At 50.1% G+C, this 21,357-nt stretch overlaps 1 protein-coding gene across 1 annotated transcript in view; it reads right to left on the bottom strand.

Annotated features, from left to right (window-relative positions):
- RIN3 (Ras and Rab interactor 3) overlaps positions 1-21,357 on the bottom strand; it is a 117,703-nt gene that overhangs the window by 37,995 nt on the left and 58,351 nt on the right. The window lies entirely within an intron of this gene.

The raw sequence follows: 21,357 nt of genomic DNA, 5'->3' as shown, positions 1-21,357 counted from the left end.
CCTGAGTGAGCTGCGCATCAGGGATCTCAGCAGCCGTCCATCGCTCACCTCCTGACTCTCGTCCAAGGGTTCCATATGCCCAACAGGTGATGCTCCCTGCACGTGGGACCCCACAGTGTACTTTCTTGGGCCTCAGAGGGGCCAGGAAATATGTGTGCATCACACTTCAGTTCCTATTTCCTGAGGTTCTTCTAGCGTCCATGGGGCAGAGAGGGAAGGCAGGACCCGGGTTCCAGGCCTGGCTCCAACCCTGGGATCAGCAGTGTGATGCTGGGTACACCCCTTCCCCTCTCAGCACCTCAGATCCTCCACCTGCAAAGGGAAGGAGCCCCTCCAACCCTAAACACTCGTGCATCTAGGTGACAGCAGCCTGCTGTCCTATTTTCAAAGCCTAGGACAGCTTTCCGCTGCATTGGTGATCTGCGAGATGGTCACAGGGGACACGTGAACCAACACGTTTTGTTCTAATAGCTTTGTTTTAATACATTCCTTCCTTCTAATACTATTGCACTGTTCTACACGGTTAACGTGATTTTTTAAAAGATTACGTTCATCATTTATGGCAAAGAGACCATGGTATCCCATTAGGATAGACATAAAAATTTTAAAGGGAGTTTAAAGAAAAATATTAGATAGATTACAGTACTCGGGGGTACCGGGAAGATGCCCATTAAAGGACAAGTCTGTGAAACACCAGTGCACGGAATTACCACCCTCTATGAGTTAACGGCCATGAGGCAGCCCATGGCGCCACCTAGTGGCACATTAGTGCATCGCCCACTCTCTCCACAGGAAGCAGCACAAACTGGCCAAAAGATCTCCCGTAGTTGGGAGAGGTAAAGAGAACGCTCCAACTGCAAACTGGGAATGTAAAGACCTTTCTCAAGAATCCTTCAAGGGGGGATTAGTGATGATGCACGCAAACAGCCTAGCCTCCTATGCCGGGCCTGCTCAACAATTAGCAGGTTTTCTTCATCATTGAGACAGGGTCTGACCTCTGCAGACACAGATTAAAACCCTTAAGATAGTCAGTCCCTCCCTCTGCTGTGCCCCTGGCACTTTCTATAAAGCCTGCAGCTCCTTTAGACTTAGTTTACCCCACTCTGGTCCGCTCCTCGGGTGCAGGGACCAGGGCTCATTCATTTTTGTAGCTGGGGCCAAGCAAACTTCTAGTGGCCCAATCACACTTTTACAGTAAACACTGTAGATTTGTCAAAGCACAAGCAATGGTCAAGGCTCATGTCTGTTTCTTTGTAACCAGGTCTCTTCTGCCCCAGCCCCCTGCTCGTACCTTCCCGTCCTGCTCGTGGGAATAGCATCCCTGCACACCAAGGACACACCCGGGGGAGCTCCTGTATGCCAGGGCCAGGGCTTTGCCCACATTTGAGTCTCCCTCAGTGCCCAGCACAGTGTATGGCATGCGGTTTGGGAGATAATAAATGTCTGCTAAAAGTCTGTCTCGGAGGGAGACCCCAGAGGAGTAGAGGCCCCCAGGGGCGTCTGGTTAGAGTCTCAGACCTCCCACTGCATAGATCAGGGTCCTCCCTGCAGGGGCCCAACGGGACACCTGGGACTTGAGGGAGTCCCGACAGGCAGCCTCACACTGTCCTGGAGCAGAGGTGAATGCAAACCGGTAAGAGTTAGACAATCCTTTGTTCCAGTGGGTGGTGGTAGAGCTCAGCTTCCAGGACCGCCCTGTGTCCTGCACCGGCCTGGTGGTTGTATGCAGGCGCCCAGGCCAAACAGCCTGAGTGTGAACGTGTCTCTAGCACATTATTGCCTATCCTCCCTGCGCCTCGGTTTCTTCAGCTGTATAACAAGGATAGTAAAGTACCCACATGTTGTGGGTTGAGTTGTGTCTCCCAAAAAGATACGTTTCAATCCTAACCCCAGGTACCTATAAATGTGACCTTATTTGGAAAGAGGGTCTTGTCGGGTGGAATCAAGTTAACACAAGGTCAGAATGCATGGGGTGGGCCCTAAATCCAATGATTGGTGTCTTTATAAGAAGACAGGTAGGACTCCCCTAGTGGCACAGTGGTTAAGAATCCACCTGCCAATGCAGGGGACATGGGTTCGAGCCCTGGTCCGGGAAGATCCCACATGCCGCGGAGCAACTAAGCCCGTGTGCCACAACTACTGAAGCCTGCGAGTCACAGCTACTGAAGCCTAGAGGCCGTGCTCCCCAACAAGAGAAGCCACCACAATGAGAAGCCCGTGCACTGCAATGAAGAGTAGCCCCTGCTCGCCGCAACTAGAGAAAGCCTGTGTGCAGCAACAAACACCCAACACAGCCAAAAATAAATAATAAATTAATTAATTAAAAAAAAAAAAAGAAGACAGGTAAAGACCTGGGACACAGACACAGAGAGGAAAAGACCATGTGAATGGAGGCAGACATTGGAATACAGCTACGAGCCAAGGATTGCTGGCTGTCACCAGAAGCCAGGAGAGTGCCTTGAACAGATTCTCCCTGGTCTCCAGCAGGAGCCAACCCTGCCAACCTCGACTTGGGATTGCTGGCCTCCGGGCCTTTGCTCGTGCTGTCTCCTCGTGCACGGAGGATCCAGCTTCCCGCTTCCCTGCCTTGAGGGATCAGCTCCAGGTCCACTTTCTGCCTCAAAGCCTTGCTGGTACCCTGCCCTCTCCCACAGGAAAGCCACACACAGGAGGTACTGTCCTAATCACACATTCTTGGCTCAGGAAGCAGGGTATATGTTGTCACATTGGGACGTGTGCCGAGGCTTCTCAGACGGTGAGACTGAGAACAGGAACGGGTCTCACTTTGCCCATCACCTACACTGTGCCCAGCCCTGCGCCCGGCATGCAGGGAAGACTCTGAGAAGGACAGCTGGGCTGACCAGGCCTCCTGGTGTCAGAATCAAGAGTGAACCAAATGTCCAGAGATAGAAAGTACATCCGTGGTTGCTTAGGGCTGGAGGGGAAAGGGGACAGGGGACAGGGGATGGAGTTTCTTTTTTTTTTATTGTGCTAAACTATGAAAAACATAAAGTTTAGCATTTAAACCATTTTTAAGTGTACGGTTCAGTGGCATTAAGTACGTTCACACTGCAACACGGGGCTTCTTTTCTGAGGTGTTGAAAATGTTCTCAGATTGACCTTGGTGAGGGCTAGACAACTGAATGTACCAAAAGCCACTGAATCGTATACTTTAAATGGGTGAATTGTATGATACTGAATACATGGAATAAAAACATGTCAATAAAGCCATTATTAAAAAAAAGAAAATGCACACATACAGAGTGGACTGAATTTCACTTCCTGTATTACGTTTTTCTGGGATTTTTATAATGAGCATATATGAGCATTTATAATGAGCATATACGTAAATTCTCTAAATTTTTCTTGAATTTGCTAAATCTCTCTGTAAATTGTTCTCAAAAGCCGATGGGTTTCCAGAGTCCTCTCACTCATGCTGCTTCGGTGCCCCTCCCAGCACTGTGGGCACAGCTGACAAGCTCCCTGTGTCAGCGACTGCCGGCTGCGTCCTCCCAACAAAGATGCCGGCTCCCCTCTGCTCACCTTTGCATCCTTGAGCAGCAACTCCTCCACTGTATACAGCTTCCAGCCTCCTCAGCAGAAACCGCGGTGGGAATACGCCAGACCCTGTCTAAACCATCCTGCTTTCAAAGAGTGAGGAGAGAGAATGACCAGACCCACCTGCTATGTCCCAAGGTGACAACAGGTGACAACACTGGGGCTCTGTCCCTGCCTAGAGAAAAGGAAACTTTTCACCTCATGACTCACCATCAAGGCTGAATCGGGACAAGGTGGAGACTCCGGGTCTACACATGCCAGCCTGGCTTCTAGCATTTACAATCTCAACGTCAGCTATCCATGAAGAACCGAAAGCCGTTAGAAGATTTTTTGTTTTAAGAAATTCCATTTTATCACTCAATAATACAAATGAACTGCCAAGGCAGGAACGGTGTATGTATCTTTTGTTCTCCATGGTACCTCCAGCACCAGGCATGGCGCTTTTAGCAAATTGCTCCATCTCTGTGATGACATTATTGAATGTCGTAAATGGAGTCACGCAGTACATATTCTTTGGGATGGGCTTTTCCCACTCTGCATAATTTCCTTGAGGGTCGTCCAAGTTACTGAGTGAATCGATATCCTGTTCCTTTTTAGTGCTGGGTAGTAACCTATGGTCTGGATGTACCATAGCTTCCTTGGTCATTCACCCACTGAAGGACATCTGGGAATTTCCGGTTTTTAGTTATTATGCACAAAGCTGCCGTGGAACATTTATGTACATGCTTCTGCATGAAAATATATTTTCCTTTCTCTGGGGTATATGCCCAAGAGTGCAACTGCTGGGTCACATGGTAAGTCTACCCTTCATTTTCAAAGGAAGGGCCAAACTACTCTCCCGAGCGGCTGTACCATTTTACGACCCACCAGCGATGAAGGAGTGATTCAATTTCTTCCCATGCTCGCCAGCTGGGTGTTGTCACTATTTTTTATTGTGGCCATTCCACTAGGTGTAGAGTGATATCTCATTGTGGTTTTAATTTGCATTTCAAGAAGATGTTGAATGCCCTTCCGTGTGTACATCCTCTTTGCTCAAGTGTCTATTCATGTCTTTTCCTATTTTCTAATTGGACAGTTTCTTTTAATGTTGAATTTTTAAAAACCGTTTAATTAAGATATCATTCACACACCATACAATTCACCAATTTAAAGTGCACGATGATCTTAGTACATTCACAGAGCTGTGCAACCATCATCACAATCAATTTTAGAACACTTTCATTAGCCCCCAAAACAAACTCTGTACCCATTAGCAGTCACTTTCCATCTCTCCCTCCTCCTAGCTTCTGGAAACCACTAATATACTTTCTGTCTCTATGGATTTGCCTGTTCTGGACTTTTCATATACATAAAATCATACAGTATGTGTCCTTGTGGGTCTGGCTTCTTTCATTTAGCATCATGCTAAATGTTCATCCATGTTCATCCACGTCCGTGTTGCAGCAGGGGTCAGCACTTCATTCCTCTTTATGGCTGAATAATATTCTGTTAGACGGATACACCACATTTTGTTTATCCATTCATCACTGATGGATATCTGGGTTGTTTCCACTCTTTGGCTACTACAAAAAATACTGCATTGAACATTTGTGTACAAACTTTTATACGGACATATGTTTCCATTTCTCTTGGATATATTCCTAGAAGTGGAGTTGCTGGGTCCTACAGTAACTCTACATGTTTAAGAAACTGCGGGACTGTTTTTCAAAGCAACTGCACCATTTTACATTCCCACTAGCAATGGATGAGGTTCCACTTTCTCCACACCTTTGCCAGTACTTTGTCTGTCTTATTGATTCGAGTCATCCTAGTGGGTGTGAAGTGGTATCTCCTTGTGGTTTTGATTTCCATTTCCCTAAGGATTAGTGATGTCAAGTATATTTTCATATGCTTATTGGCTATTTGTATATATACTTTGGAAAAATGTCTATTCAGATCCTTTGCTCATTTTTATTTGGGTTGCTTGCTTTTAATTTTGAGAGTTCTTTTTTTTAAAGACGATGTTGGTGGTAGGAGTTTATTAATTAATTAACTTATTTTTGCTGTGTTGGGTCTTTGTTTCTGTGCGAGGGCTTTCTCTAGTTGTGGCAAGCGGGGGCCACTCTTAATCGCGGTGCGCGGGCCTCTCACTATCGCGGCCTCTCTTGTTGCGGAGCACAGGCTCCAGACGCGGAGGCTCAGTAGTTGTGGCTCACGGGCCTAGTTGCTCCGCGGCATGCGGGATCCTCCCAGACCAGGGCTCGAACCCGTGTCCCCTGCATGAGCAGGCAGATTCTCAACCACTGCACCACCAGGGAAGCCATGAGAGTTCTTTATGTTATAGTTACAAAGCCTTTGTCAGATGTGTGATTTGCAAATATTTTCTCCCAACTATAGCTTGTCTTTTCATCTGTGAACAGGGTCTTTCAAATTTTATGTTAAGAATGAAAAAAATGGGACTTCCCTGGTGGCACAGTGATTAAGACTCTGCGCTCCCAATGCAGGGGGCCCAGGTTCAATCCCTGGTCTGGGAACTAGATCCCACATGCATGCTGCAACTAAGAGTTCACATGCCGCAACTAAGAAGCCAGTGAGCCACAACTAAGGAGCCCGCCTGCCACAACTAAGCAGCCTGCCTGTCGCAACTAAGACCCAACGCAACCAAATAAATAAATAAAAATTAAAAAAAAAAAAGAATGAAAAGAATGAATACTGTCCAAGTTTGCGAAATAGTAAGCACTCGACCGGTGCTGCATAAATGATTCAGTAGGGATATTTCCAGCCTGCTTTAATGAACAGTCAACTCTTCTTTGCATTTGGCAGTATCTATTGTTATAATTAATGTATGAGGGGTCTTTAACCAGTTATTATCCTTATCTAGACCAAAGTCCCCTGTGCAATCTTACTGGCACTATTAAGTCCCTCTGCAGACATTTTCTTCATAGTTGGTCCAAAGGTAAAGTTTAGCCAAGCCTGGCTTAATTACCACACATTCCTAGTGACTGAGGTGAGTGAAATCGACAAGTGAGACGTTCTGCGTCATGTTCATTTTAAGCAGAGAATGGCTACTGGCATGTGCCTTCTTTAGGGTCTGATTTGTCTTTACTAACAAGGGAAGGATGAGCATCTGTTCACCTAAGCTGACCCTGGGCTTTGATGAGGAAAAGACGGTCACGCGAAAACGCGAATGAAAACACGCCTCGCCAACAGTTATTAAAATTGTGAAATGTACAGATTACTCAAGAAACGCAAACCGTCTTCCTTGTTGGCAGACGCCCTTGTTAACCTAAGAGATCTCTCTTCAAACACAGTTCGGTTGACAACAGGAATTATACATAAATCTCCAGGTATGACCCTCATTTGAAGGGCTGGGTCAGAGTTACTCTTTAGCTAGGACATTATGTATTCAACCATTGACAAATATTTATGTGCTCATATCTGTAGAAACAAGGGGAAATGGATTTAGAAATCGAGAGGAAGCCTCACGGTGAGCAGGGTGACAGGGACTGGCTGGCTGGTGGTTTTGGCCACAGGACCTAGCTAAAACTCCTTCCTGAGGGGCAGAGATTCTAAACAACCCGCTCATCCTCTTTTATGATTGAAAATTTGGTTGGGTGAGGGTGGGAGAGATGTTCATTGATTTTTATCTAAGAAAAAACCCTGTACTCAGCAAGGCCTGTGCGTTTATGGAATGGACACATTCCCGGATGGATGAGAACTGCCCGGGAAGGACAGTGTCCCCAGAGGGACACAGGAAGGGCCGGTGTTGGCAGAAGAGATCGGGTCTCGGGCCTCTCAGAAAAGGCCGTCACATCTGGCTGGGGGAAGTCTGGGCCCAGGAAGTGGCCTCACTCCAGAGCCTTATGTGACACTGTCAAGCCAACCTTCTCTAAAACGGATCACCCTGAATGGGCTGGAAGACAGATGCTAATGGATTCTGATCCCACTTCCTAAAAGGGGCCCTAGGTCACCAAGCTGGGTCCCTGACAGAAAAGGCCAGGAATGCAGAGCCTGAGGATAGAAAGCCAATGTGATCAGAGGCTGGGGAGTGGTTCACACCTGGAGCAGGACGGGGGGGGGGTCACCTGCGGGCCGGACAGGTGAGGCCAGGCCCATTCTTCCAGGTGTCCCTCCCATGCCCCCTCAGCTCCTTCCCCACTTGGAAGGTCACAGGTGCCTTCTGGCTCGTGGGACCCACCGCTGCACGGCAACACCATGGTTGCCAAGGGAGCCACCACCTGGACAGTTTGTGGCTGAGGAGGAAAAAGGACTGTTTGCTGCTATCATCAGGCCCAATTTTCTGTGATAGATGAAAACTACTTGCCCCATTCCCAGGGGTGGAAGTGGGGAGAGTGGCAATTTCTCTGGAGTCCAGGGGACCCCATGGTTCCAGGCCCAGCTCTGGTACCACTTACTTCAAGATGCTGCTGCAGTGCAGCTGGGTCACCTGTGAAATGGGAGAATGGCTCTACCCCCTCCAGAAGGAAGGGTGCTGCTGGACTAGGGCTTCCGGAAGCTCTGGCTCAAGCAGAAGGAGAGTTGCCAGGAGAAGTGAGAGCAAACAGGCCAGCGCCAGGCAGCAGATCTCCTGTGCTCTTGGAGCTGACTTGCTGCCCAGCCATACAACGACTGGAGCTCGGAGCAGGGCAAACTCCTGTGCCCGTTCCAGGCAAAGCCCAAACCCGGATGGTACCGACCGGGCAGGGGCTCCTGGTTCCATCCCCCACAAGCCTGGAGACCAAAGCCTTCAAGTCTCTGAGACTTGACTTCTCTAACGGCCAAGTGAGGATACGAGTAACTGAGGCCCTCCCGGGCCCTGCCGCTGGCTGTGCAGAGGCTGAGTGGTACCCCACAGGCAGGCCCTGAGGGAGAAATAGCAGCCCCTCCGCCAAAGATGACACAGAGGTCTGGAAGGTCTGGGGTGGGGAGTGGAGGGCAGGGGGGCGAGTTAGAGCTCAGGGATCTGGGAGGGGATGATGATCTGCAAATGTGCTGAAAGCAGTTCCCTTTCTCTGTCCCTGGCTCTTACTGTTGGTCCAGGGTGGGCATCTTAGCCCCTGGTTCACTGGCTGGCCCTGGAGTCCCTTCCCTGTCTATTTACCAGCCTGTCCTCTGTAAATCCCGCACACCCCCACCAGCCCTGAAGCCTCTCAGTGTACATTATCCCTCCTTAGCCCTCAGTCTCCCCCATCAGCCATGGGCCCCTGGGGGCAGGACTTGCTGCAGGGCCTTCTGTTCAGAGTTCGGGCACAGCAAGCCTTTGCCCTATGTACCTTTGACTAGAGGCCAATGGGAAAGGAACAGGGGACGACCTAGCAGCCATGGCCAGGGGTCCAAGCAGGGGGCCACTTCCAATGCTCCCAGTGCCCCATTACAGCGTTTGGCAAGGGAGCAAAGAGGTGGCTGCAGCCCTGCACAAAACTGCACAACCCGACGAGCAGAACGCCAGCCGGATTTAATCCTACCCGGAAGTTTTGAGCAGTGCACAAGCTGGGCAACTGTCCATGGCAGCCCTGGGTATGAGTCATGGCCATCTATGCTGGTTGTTCTCGGCATAAGGTGCAATCTCCCCTTGATTTCATCTTAACAATTTTAGGATGTAAAAGGCAGCAATGTCTTTTTACTGAGTTCTCTACCACACCCCAAATTTGCCCCGACTAGACCCAAGCACACTCAACTATGCCTCCCAGTGGATGGGGAACTATTGAAAGTCAGAATGAAAGGGCCCTTAGAGCCAGCTCTGGTTCAAACTCCCTCACTGCACAGATGGGGAAACTGAGTCCAGAGAAGGTGAAGCATCACCCAGTGAAAGAGGATTAGCCTGGGTGTTTTCTGCAGTTTGATTCTGTTGCTCTCTGGAATCTAGATTCTGAGCCTGGACTGTTGTTCTGCCCGCTTCTTCCAACTTCGCAGTGTGGGCTTTGCTCAGATCTGAGCCTCTTGATTAGTAACAGAGGGTTATCATTTTCAAAGTTTTAACAACAACAATAATAATATCATCTACCATTTACCAAGTGCCTACTGTGTTCTAGCCTCTGTATTTCTAATCGTCATGACAACTCCATTATCCTCGTAAGCAAGGAAACTGAGGCTCAGAGAGTTGAAGTAACTGGCCCGAGGGCACAGCCAGCCATGAGCAGGTGCCACCAGCCTGGGAGCCTGGAGCACTAGTCACCTTCTGTTCAGCAGAGGTGGCGTGGGGCACAGGGAGGGCATCCCGGTGCTTCACACCCAAATGCACTCAGTGTGACTCCCTCACCTGTCAGCTAACAGAGACGCCTTCCCATGGGTCACACACCTCCTCAGTCACCAGGCAGGCCCCGTGTTACCCTCGGAGAGGGCCTCCTGCACAGAACTATGCTCCCTTCCCTCTGGCCCCAGGGCTGGACACACGCTCCACTGTAGAGCATGACTACACCACATCATGATGTGTTCACAGGCCTGACTCTGGCCCAGAGTGAAGATCCCAGAAAGCAAGGGCCAGCCCTTTCTTCTTTCCCAGATCCAGGGCCTCGCCTGGATCACCCCATGTGTTTAACTGGTCTTGCCACTATTGAAAGCATTATCTCTGAATCCACATTGGCCGCCACATCTGCAGCCACTGCCACGACACTGTCCAAGCTGTAAGAAAAGATGCCTCTCATTGGATGGTGCACTTCCGTATTCAGCAACCGTGTAGATGAGGATTTCGGTCTGGGAAAAGGAATACAGAATGAATTGTCACAATGCAGATGGGACTTTGCCTGGGAACTATTTATAGGTTCAGATGCCGAAATAGAAGGGGAGACATTGGACAGATGTGCGAATTGCCAAATGGCGGGGAAGACTAAATAAAGAGTAAGCAACAGGGAGGTGTTTGGGGGGAAGGAACAGGGAGGGGTGGAGGAGAGATGCTGAGCAGAGGCCCGCCATCCCAGGGCTTGAATTACCCACAGGGAACGAGCTGCAAGGCTAAGAAAGCAATCAGCCAGCTCCTCTACTCAGATTGTAGGGGCGGGGAGGCATCTTTGCTTGTACCCATCATGAACAAACATGGCTCTCTCTGGGAGCAGAAAGGACAGGCGGAAAGGGAGGTGGCCCAGGGCATCACCCTGATCGCAAGAACAGCCCCGAGGGCCACGGGAGGACCCATCGAGAAACTACCCCACCCAGAAAACAACCCAGCTTCAACTTCAGGAGCTTATAAAGTTCATCCCACCTCAGAGTTTCGGAACTTTTATCTGCGGTCTAGAAGAACGTGACTGCCACTTATGAGAGCTGTGAGACCCAGAGAGGTTAAGTGGCTCACCAAAGGTCACAGAGCTGGGAAGTGGTACCAGGATGTGACCTGCAGCGAGCCTGACTCTGCAGCCCGTGACCTCACCCAGCACACCGGGCCGCTGGCTCTCTAGACCCTGTTGTCCAGTAGAAATATGATTCGAGGCACGTGTGCAATTTAAAATTTGCTCATAGCCATGTTAGTAAACAGAAACAAGTAAATAGTAAAATTCATCTTAATAATATATTCTATTTAACGCAACATATTCAAAATAGTATCATTTCAACAAACCGTAAATATAAAAAAATTACTGAGACACATCACGTTCTTTTTTTCATACGAAGTGTTCAAAATCTGGTGTGTATTTTACACTTATAGCTCATCTCAGTTCAGACTCACCGCATCTGTAGTGTTCAGTAGTCTCACGTGGCTCATGGTTGCCGAACTAGTCGGCTGTGCTTGACCAGGAGCAAATCTACCCCCCAGGGCACATTTGGCAGTGCATGGACACATCTTAGGTTGTTGGGGGGAATGGGGAGGGGTTGGTACTACAGACATCTAGCGGGCAGAGGCCCGGGATGCTGCTAAACATACTATAGCTCACAGGACAGCCCCTCACAGCAAAGAATGATCCAGCTTCAAATGTCGAGTACTGAGTTTCAGAAACCCAGCACCAGAGGGAGAACCAGCTTGTGCTCCTAGGACAACCGGCAGGGACCCAGGGGCCCTGTGGATGCCGACACCTAGAGCTGCCTGCACGTGGTGGGTGCCCGACATCAGCGCTGGAACGGAACTGAATGCCAGACCGGAGTGTCCGCTAGGACTCAGAATCCACGACCTCAGCCTCACAGGAATCACATTCCAGTCCGCTTCCCCAGCAGCGCAGAGCCACTGAGTGTGGAGTCAAGAACAAGGGACCAGTCTCAAGTCAACTGACATTTCACTTGCTTTGAGATGCTCCTGAAACACCTGCTGGTAAAGACCAAGCCAGCTGGCCTCAGGAGGCAGCTTTCTTCTCGCCTGCCCCGGTGTAAGCGCCCTGGGGCAGGCTTGGCCCTTGCCAGGGGGAGGCCTGCAGTTTCAGGGAACAAATTCCATGAGGGGCGTGATGCTAGGGCACTTGAATTCAGCTGTAGGTCAAACTGCTTCCTTCAAATCAGTCCATCAGTAGGAAAGCTGATGTTCTGACCCTCTATTTCCTCACTGGCTCTGAACGCAGGAGTGGAAGAAAGGGGTGTTATTTATAGAACCGCCCCCATTCCCCAAATCCCCGGCAGGCATAGGGCTGGGAGCTCTCCTGAATCACCATAAATGCCCCTGGACAGGGAAAGGAACACGACTGCTGCTGCCACAAGAAGCATCTCTGTGGGCACAGGGACGTTCCCGTGACCTACTAGGGGTCAGGGCTCAAAGTCCTCCGGCAATTAGATTCAGAGTCTTAGGTTTCTCCAGGCCGTCATCTAATTCAAGTTCCCCTTTAACTACCACATGGCACTTTTACCGCCCAGTAAGAAGAGTGGGCTTATCTCTAAGCACAGAGGTGGAAACGGGCCTCTTGAACCCACAGGACATGACCATCACAGAGGGACAATGCAGGCTTAGCATCTCACCCCTGGAGACTCTCAGATCTCTACCCCAGGCTCTGCCCTCCGTCCAGAGGCCTGGACCCAGGGCTTTATTCAATTTGCATTCATCAAATATTTACTGAGCACCTACTATGTGCCAGGCACTGCTCCAGGCACCGGGGTGATGGTGGTGGGTTTCTTTCTCGCTGGCACGGTGGCTCCCCGTGTTCCCTGCTGTCACCCCCTCCAACCACCCTTCTCCTGGATCTGGGGTGACGCTGCCACAGGTCCCCGACACATAGGCTCCTCTTCCCTCCTCAACCAGTTCTGCCAACTGGGCTGTCAGTCTTCCTCCTGGATATCTCTGGCCAGGGCCCCTCCTCTCCACGCCCCACATGCTGCCCCTAAATGGTTGCCGAGTGCCCTCTGGTGTTCGCCCCCGGAGGTCTCCCCTGCATTCCAGCCTCCATGCTGCCCCCAGTGGCATGGGACTTCTGTTTAAAAGGAGCATCAGATCTCCTCCCCACCACCCCCAGCCTGGCCCCATTCTCTGTGGCCATTTAGATAAAGGCTGAGCGGCAAGACCTGGGTGCACGCCCCACTGTGATCAGCTCTGGCCAGTGGTCCCATTCTCTGCCTGTCCCTCCCTCCGCACACCTTACATTCCAGCTGACACCACGTCCCTTGGACGGACCCCAACATCCTGAAACTCCAAGTCCTTGCACATCCCGTCCCACCACTTCACATGTTCTTCCTCCCTCATCCAAACGGGACAGTTCTATTCATCCTTCAAGACACAGCTCACATGTCCTCACTCCCCAGAGGTGGCCCCCTGGGGTCTCACTCACCCTCCAGCGTTGGGGTGGGGTGGGGTCCTTCCTCTGAGGGCAGTAAAATCCTAACATTTTCTTGATATCATCACCTCTGTATCCCTAGGGTCTAGTGTTCTTAAATTGAGTAAAAGAATAAGTGAAATGTCTCACGCGATTCTCTAATTATGTAGTGTGTGTGATCCTTGCACCCCAAAGGAGATAGAAGTTTCCCTGAGAGCAGAGCCATGTTTTCAAGTTAAGAGCAAGTAGTATGACACAGCGCCAAGAATGTGCTGGGGAGCCAGGCTGCTGGGGTTTAAATCCTGGCCCCGCCACTTACTAGTGTGTGACCATGAGCAAGCCACTTAGCTTCTCTTTTCCTCAGTTTCCTCATCTGTAAAATAGAATAGTACTTGTTCTGGTATCTACTGCTGTGCAATAAACTACTTGCAAAATTTAGTGGCATAAAGCAACCACCATCTTATTGTAGCTCATGATTTCCTGGGTCAGGAATTTGGGCAGGGCTCTGCTGGAAGACTCTTCTGCTGCTCCTAGCACTGACTAGGTCACTTGCTGATACTCAGCGGGGGACTGGTCTGGTCCAGAGGGTCCAGGAAGCCTTTAATCATGCCCGTGCCTTGGCAGGCAAAGCTGGAAGGCTAGACTCAGCAGGCCTCCTTGGGCCTCTCTCCCTGTCCATATATCTCTGGGCCTCTCCAGTATGGTGGCCTCAGAGTCATCACACTTCTTACATGGCAACTCAGGGCTCCCAGAGTCCAAGCAGAAGCTGCCAGTTCTCTAAAAAGCTGCACATGGAACTGCCATAGTGTCACTTTGGCCTTATTCTATTGCCCAAAGCAGTCCCAGCCTGACTCAGATTCAAGGAGAGGAGCCATAGCCCCCCACCTCTTGATGGGAGGAGTGTCAAAAAAAGCACAGCTATTTTTAATCTGCCTCATGATAGTGTCTGTATCCTAGAGCTGATATACAGATTAAATGAGTTAATTCATATAAAGGGCTCAGGGAATGGTTGCTCTCAGCATCCCACTTCCTTAGAATCTCTCATTGTACCCAGCAAAGTTCTCAATAAATATTCCATGTCATAACTCAGTAGAGGAAGAGGCACAGGGAGAACATTCTAGGTCGGGCTGCACAGAGGAAGCTTCCTGTACCAACCCCTGAGCCACATTCTGCAGACCAGGGGTCCACCTGGAATCCTAAGACAGTGTTGTGAAAACGGAGTTCTGAGGGAGCCCCAGGAGAGAGCGGAACCAACACAAATTCAACATACAGTCCAGGGATGCCAAGACCCACAAGCCCCTCTCCACGGGTCTCCCCAAACCCATATGTCACAGATGAGGAAACCGAGCTCAAAAAGGCTCTGGAGCTTGCCCAGGTTCAACCAGCTAGTAAGCGACAAAGCAGCCTTTACATCCAGGGCTGCCTATGTGTCGGCTCTTTCAAAACTACAGCCACTGCCACTGCCACAAAGAAAACTGTGGACTCCACCATGTCTTCTCAATGACTGACAGGACTTTGGTCCTTGGAACCCTGAAGCCAGTACGAAGGAGCCCCTCAGGCTTCCACTACAGAGGACCTCAAGATCTCAAATGTTATCCCAGGATCGGTTTATAGTCTCACATTACTCCCGATTCCTCGGGGAATCTATGCCACACCTGCTGTACCACTCCATGGTTCCAACTTATTTCCTGTTTCTGCAAAGATACAGCCCCACCCCTTTTTAAAGAGACAGCTTTTTGTGTAAGAATTACAACAAACTACATAAATACACACATCACATCTACACACACACACACATCATGCTTTAGCCTGCAAAATGCTCACACACACATCCCCTCCCAATGGTTCCATGAGGTGGGCACTACTGTCCCCATTTTATAGACGAGGAAACTGAGCAGTGGTGTGCTGGTAATGTTTAACAACCGGCTCTCCAGGGAAAGAAAGCCCCAATTTTATGGCACTTGCCAATTTCCATGATGTAAATAGTCCCACCATGTTGATTTCAAGCGCAGAGCTGGGAAGAGCAGTCTCACGGGCTGGAATGATCGGGCTCTGGTGCGCCACCAACACCGCGGCTCAGAGACAAACCCACCTGCGATGGTCATCAAGAGGGTGAACTGTTAAGAGGCCCGGAACTCAGGTGACCCCACTGAGTCTTCTCCATGGCTGTCCTTATTGAAGCCGTCCAGCCTCTGTCTGCCCCTTTCTCTCCAGCTTTCTCTTCTGTGCAATAAACATAAAGCTCTTGGGCATAATCTCAGCTGAGGCCTCAGACTCTGAGGGCGATTCCAAAGTCCTTACATATACTTGGTGATGTTCTGCTCGATCTCCCAAGGGGCACCCCCCATCACTCCCTGACTTGGAGCACCACGAGCATGAGGACCACGAGAGGCGAGACAAGAAACAACCTGGCCCAGAGGAAGCCGCTCTGAACGTGGAGTCGACGGCCCGGGTTCAATCCCTGTTCCATCCTTGGGCACAATTCCCTCAGCTGCAAAATAGGGGTCTAGCACCTGCTTCCTAGGGCCATGGTGAAGACAAGAGGAACAGCTTCCATGAATGCCCACCTTGTGCCTGATACACAGCGAGTCTGGTACAGGGCCCGGTACACAGGGAGTTTCCCCAATAACTGGGGGCCAAAGGCTCTAAGATTTCAAGGGTAGGGCCTAGAAATGAGGAACTGGATCTCACCTGGGGGTTGCCCAGGGCAACCTTGGACCGGGAACAGTGACTACATGAAAGGAACATCCCCAAGACGGGAAGTTCCCTGAAAGTTTCCGCTGTGAAAGCCAAGGCTGAGACAGCAATAAGCACACAGCATGTGTGCAACAGGCTCAGGACTGCCAGTAAAGGCAGAGCAAACGATTCGCTGCTTCTCAACAGATCCAGGGAGACGGACACACAAAAAACACCGAAGTCACCAGTCCATTTCTACAGAACTTTCCAGAAGGTCTCACCTCTGACTGCTTCCTTAAATAGTTTGGGCAGGAAGGAGAAGTTGGTGGGACAGGCATTATACTGTGGCTTCCCAAGTGGCCAGCGGGGCTGCATGGGACACTGAACAACATGTATTTTCCTCCACTATGGTGAGGTTTTATAACCAAGTGCTTGGGATGTCTGGGGCAAGGCAAACCAAGAACAGCGCCTTCTCTCTGTGTGGGGCTTCGTCCTTCTAAGGCATTTTATATCCATCTCTTGCCTGGTGAGGTCAGGGGTCCCTTTTCACAGGAGGCCCAGAGACATTGAGTGACTTGCTAAAGGTCACACAGCAAGTTACTGAGGGAGCCAGATTAGAACCCTATTTATTGACACCTGCCATGGCTTTGCACACGTTCACACCGACGATGCTGTCACTGTTCCTGGTGGTGAAGCTGTCTGGGAGCTTCCAGAGCCGAGCAAATCTGGGAAGTGCTTCAGAAGTGCTCAGAGGTGACAGTTAGCTTTCCCTTTTGGGGAAAAACCCCAAAGCTGAGTCCCCCAGGAACATCTCCCTAGGAGTCCTGAATATGGGGCGCCCCTCCCAGAGCAAGACTCTGCACAGGAATGCCGTGAGAACTACAAAGCACTCGCGAAAGCACTTTGCCTTGTTTCTTCCACTCTTGCCTCAACCCACTCAGCTACCCAAATGACCCTTTTAAGAGCAGAATTTGGTCTTATCTGAGCTTAGGGCTCAACAGATGCTAGCTATGTATACATGTGAATGAATGGATGCAGTAGTATTCAGCTCACTCTTGCATCTCTGCCAGGTTTCAGATATGTTTGAATATGTTTTCTTGAGACTGGGTTCAAGATGGCAGAGTAGAAAGATGTGCGCTCACTCCTTGTGAGAGCACCAGAATCAAAACTAACTACTGAACAACCATTGACAGGAAGACACTGGAGACTCACCAAAAAAGATACCCCACATGCACAGACAAAGGAGAAGCTGCAGTGAGATGGGGTGTGTGTGTGCAATCACGATAAAATTAAATCCCATAACCGCTGGGTGGGTGATTCACAAACCGGAGAACAATTATACCACAGATGTCCACCCACTGGAGTGAAGGTTCTGAGCCCCATGTCAGGCTTCCCAACTTGGGGGTCCGGCAACGGGAGGAGGAATTCCTAGAGAATCGGACTTTGAAGGGCAGCAGGATTGACTGCAGGACTTTGACAGGACTGGGGGAAACAGACACTCCACTCTTGGAGGGCACACACAAAGTCTTGTGCGCACCAGGACCCAGGAGAAAGGAGCCGTGACCCCGAAGGAGACTGAACCAGACCTACCTGCTAGTGTTGGAGGGTCTCCTGCAGAGGCAGGGGGTGTCTGTGGCTCATCGTGGGGACAAGGACACTGGCAGCAGCAGTCCTGGGAAGTACTCCTTGGCGTGAGCCCTCCCAGAGTACACCATTAGCCCCAACAAAGCCCCTATAGGTTCCAGTTCTGGGTTGCCTCAGGCCAAACAACCAACAAGGCCCACCCATCAGTGGACAAGACGACTGAAGTTTTACTGAGCTCTGCCCACCAGAGCAACACCCAGCTCTACCCACCACCCAGTCCCTCCCATCAGGAAGCTTGCACAAGCCTCTTAGATAGCCTCATCCACCAGAGGGCAGATAGCAGAAGCAAGAACTACAATCCTGCAGCCTGTGGAACAAAAACCACATTCACAGAAAGATAGACAAGATGAAAAGGCAGAGGGCTATGTACCAGGTGAAGGAACAAGATAAAACCCCAGAAAAACAACCGAATGAAGTGGAGATAGGCAACCTTCCAGAAAAAGAGTTCAGAATAATGATAGTGAAGATGATCCAGGACCTCGGAAAAACAATGGAGGCAAAGATGGAGAGATGCAAGAAATGTTTAACAAAGACCTAGAAGAATTAAAGAACAAACAAACAGAGATGAACAATACAATAACTGAAATGAAAACTACACTAGAAGGAATCAATAGCAGAATAACTGAGGCAGAAGAACGGATAAGTGACCCGGAAGACAGAATGGTGGAATTCACTGCCATGGAACAGAATAAAGAAAAAGGAATGAAAAGAAATGAAGACAGCCTAAGAGACCTCCGGGACAACATTAAACGCACCAACATTCGCATTATAGGGGTCCCAGAAGGAGAAGAGAGAGAGAAAGGACCAGAGAAAATATTTGAAGAGATTATAGTCGAAAGCTTCCCTGCCACCCAAGCCGGGAAGCGCAGAGGGTCCCAGGCAGGATAAACCCAAGGAGGAACATTCCAAGACACATAGTAATCAAATTGACAGATATGTTTTCTTGTCTATTCCACATAACAATTTCCTTGGAGGCATCTTTTTTTTTTTTTTTTTTTTTTTGTGGTACGTGGGCCTCTCACTGCTATGGCCTCTCCTGTTGTGGAGCACAAGCTCCGGACGCACAGGCTCAGCGGCCATGGCTCAAGGGCCCAGCCGCTCTGCGGCACGTGGGATTTTCCCAGACCGGGGCACGAACCCGCGTCCCCTGCATCGGCAGGCGGACTCTCAACCACTGCACCACCAGGGAAGCCCCTTGGAGGCATTTTTAACCCTATTTGTGGTTGATGAAAGTGAGGCCCAGGAGTCAAACACCTTGCTTGAGTTCCCAGAGCTAGTTAAGCAGAAGAACTAAATGCAAATCCAGGTTTTCTGACCCCAAGACCTATGCCAAGGGGGAAGGTGGGCAGTCAGAGAAGGGGAAGAGGCAATTAACTTTTTATGAGCGCCTACTGTATGCAGTTCCAGTTAGTCATCGTTACAATTATGAAGCCATTTCACGGTTGAGAAAACCAAGGCTTAGTGAGGTAGAGGATTGAGCAGTGTTGCCAAGACCTCACAGCTGATGAAAGCAAAGGGGTGGGTTTCAGTTTCGGTCCATTGTGTTCAAAGCCCACTCTCTGAGTCTTTCCAGACCAGGCCGTCTCTCTGCACAAGTGTGAGGTGTGATCAACCAGCTGAGCGGTGGCCCTGCCCTCTGCTAGGCTATGGGGACCACGGATATTGTATCAGACACAAGCTCTACCCTCTCAGCCAGCTAGGGAAATCAGACAGGAAAATATGAAATGGACAACAAAGAAGATGAGAAGACCTGACAGGCCCAGAGGAGTGGGCTTTGAGCCCCTGAGAACAGCACAGAGGTGGGGTGACACGGTGAGTGCAGAGGAGGAGAAGAGAAAGGGGGCAGGTTGTGCCAGATGGGGATGCAGCCATTACTCCTCTTCTGGGAAGGGGGGGCGTCCACGTGGCGATAACCTAGGAGAGACTGCCCCGAACAGGCGAGATCGGGCAAGAGATGCATCATAGGGCTTCCCCGGTGGCGCAGGGGTTGAGAGTCCGCCTGCCGATGCAGGGGACACGGGTTCGTGCCCCGGTCCGGGAAGATCCCACATGCCGCGGAGCGGCTGGGCCCGTGAGCCGTGGCCGCTGAGCCTGCGCGTCTGGAGCCTGTGCTCCGCAGCGGGAGAGGCCACAGCAGTGAGAGGCCCGCGTGCCGCAAAAACAAAAAAAAAAGAGATGCATCATGAAACTTCACCGTCAACCTAAGTAGTCTCCTCGGGAAGTCAGCCAGCCTGGGTGGGTGGTGGGCGTGGGGAGGATGCTAGAGGCCAGATGCGCCTTAACTAGAGCAGGTGCCCCCTGCTCTGCTATTTCAGGACAGCCAGGACAAACTAACTCCCACTCTTTGCTGGCTGAGGCCTGGCGCTCCACCCCTGTAACATCAGTACAATAACTTTATTTCTACTGCGATGCGCACCCTCATGGCCGGGAGCAGTACTTTACGGGGGTGTTAGTCTTTCACACGTCAGTATAAATCTGTTTTCGGCTACAGAACTTCCAGAGAGCAGCTATTCATGGAGGGTGGCAGAAGGAGGCAGAAACAGCTGGAAAGGAAGGTGGGAGCTCCAGACACAAATATGAATAATCCACACGCAGAGCTTTCCTGTGACAGGAAGCCCAGGAGGTGCCTGACCCCTCTGTAGTCACCCTTAAAAGAGGGGTAGCTGTGCAGAGGCCCCCAGCTCTCTGCAACAGTTGAGTTGGACTGTTTTCCCTTAGACACGTTTTCTGAACCTGCAAAGGCCCTGAAGGTGGCAGTCACTGTACACACAGGCTGAGGCCACTCACTAGGGCCTGGTGCTGGGATGAGACATCCCCTCCCCCCTCAACCCATTTCCCTCTTCTCTTGCTCCAAGGCCATGTGTCCTAGATCCTCCTCCCACCTCTGTCAAAACCTCCCCCCGTGTTCCATTGTCTCAGAGCAGGACAAACTCCTGGTGCCCTCAAAGTGCGCACTTACATTCTAGCACTTAGGACTGTCTGACTTGCGTTTCTGGTTAAATGCGTGTGTGTCTGTCTCACCACTGGGCCAATGTCAGGGGCCATGTCTTACAGACGGCTTCGTAAGTGTCATTCAGCACGCAGTTCATTGGATATAAAGTCTTTGAAATGTTTAATAACACAGAGAAAGCTCATAATAAAATGTTTTAGTGAAAAAGGAAGGCTAAAAAATATATGCACCACTATGATTCAAAATCTATTTTCAAAAAAACAGAAACAAATTCACCAAAGTTGTACAATCAGGTTCTTGGAGTTAAACTAGCTGGTGATGTAAGTTTTTCCTGGACCAACCCCAATTTTGGAGGCTGAAAAGGGAATTACTGAAAACAGAAAGATACAAACTGCGGTTAGTTTTTTTTTTTTTTTTAACCAAAACCTCCATGGGTAATGACCAATGTGAGATAAGCAGAATGAATTAACTTCTCAGAGGAGTCCTGCAGAAGCAAGGTGCCGAAGGAAGTGATGGTTTTGAGGTCTGAGCTGCCTGCTACTCAACCTCCGCAGCTAATTATAACTGCTAGTATTTACTGAGTGCTTACTACACTCAGACACTGTGATAGCTTTTCCCCATAATCGTCTTCATTTTGTCCAGGAGACAACACTAGGATGTTAGAGCTACTTCCATCCTGACAGCAATCCCAATGTCTGTTTTTTCCACACCGCCAAGCAATTCTCCAACACCAGCTGGGTGTCCTACAATTTAACTCAATTCTGACCCCATGTACCTGGAGACAGTGTCAGATCCCACGGGTTAAGGGCTCAGTCCCATAAGACTCCCCCCCTCAGGCTCCGCCCCCCACTTCTGACACTAATCACAAGTCCAGGTTGTCACCTGTGCTTGTGA

Source organism: Monodon monoceros, unplaced genomic scaffold (genome assembly GCF_005190385.1).
Source record: "Monodon monoceros isolate NGI ecotype Baffin Bay Population unplaced genomic scaffold, NGI_Narwhal_1 Super_Scaffold_21, whole genome shotgun sequence".
NCBI lineage: Eukaryota > Metazoa > Chordata > Mammalia > Artiodactyla > Monodontidae > Monodon > Monodon monoceros.
The sequence above is the reverse complement of the archived record's forward strand: the minus strand, read 5'-3'. Positions and strand labels throughout refer to the sequence as shown.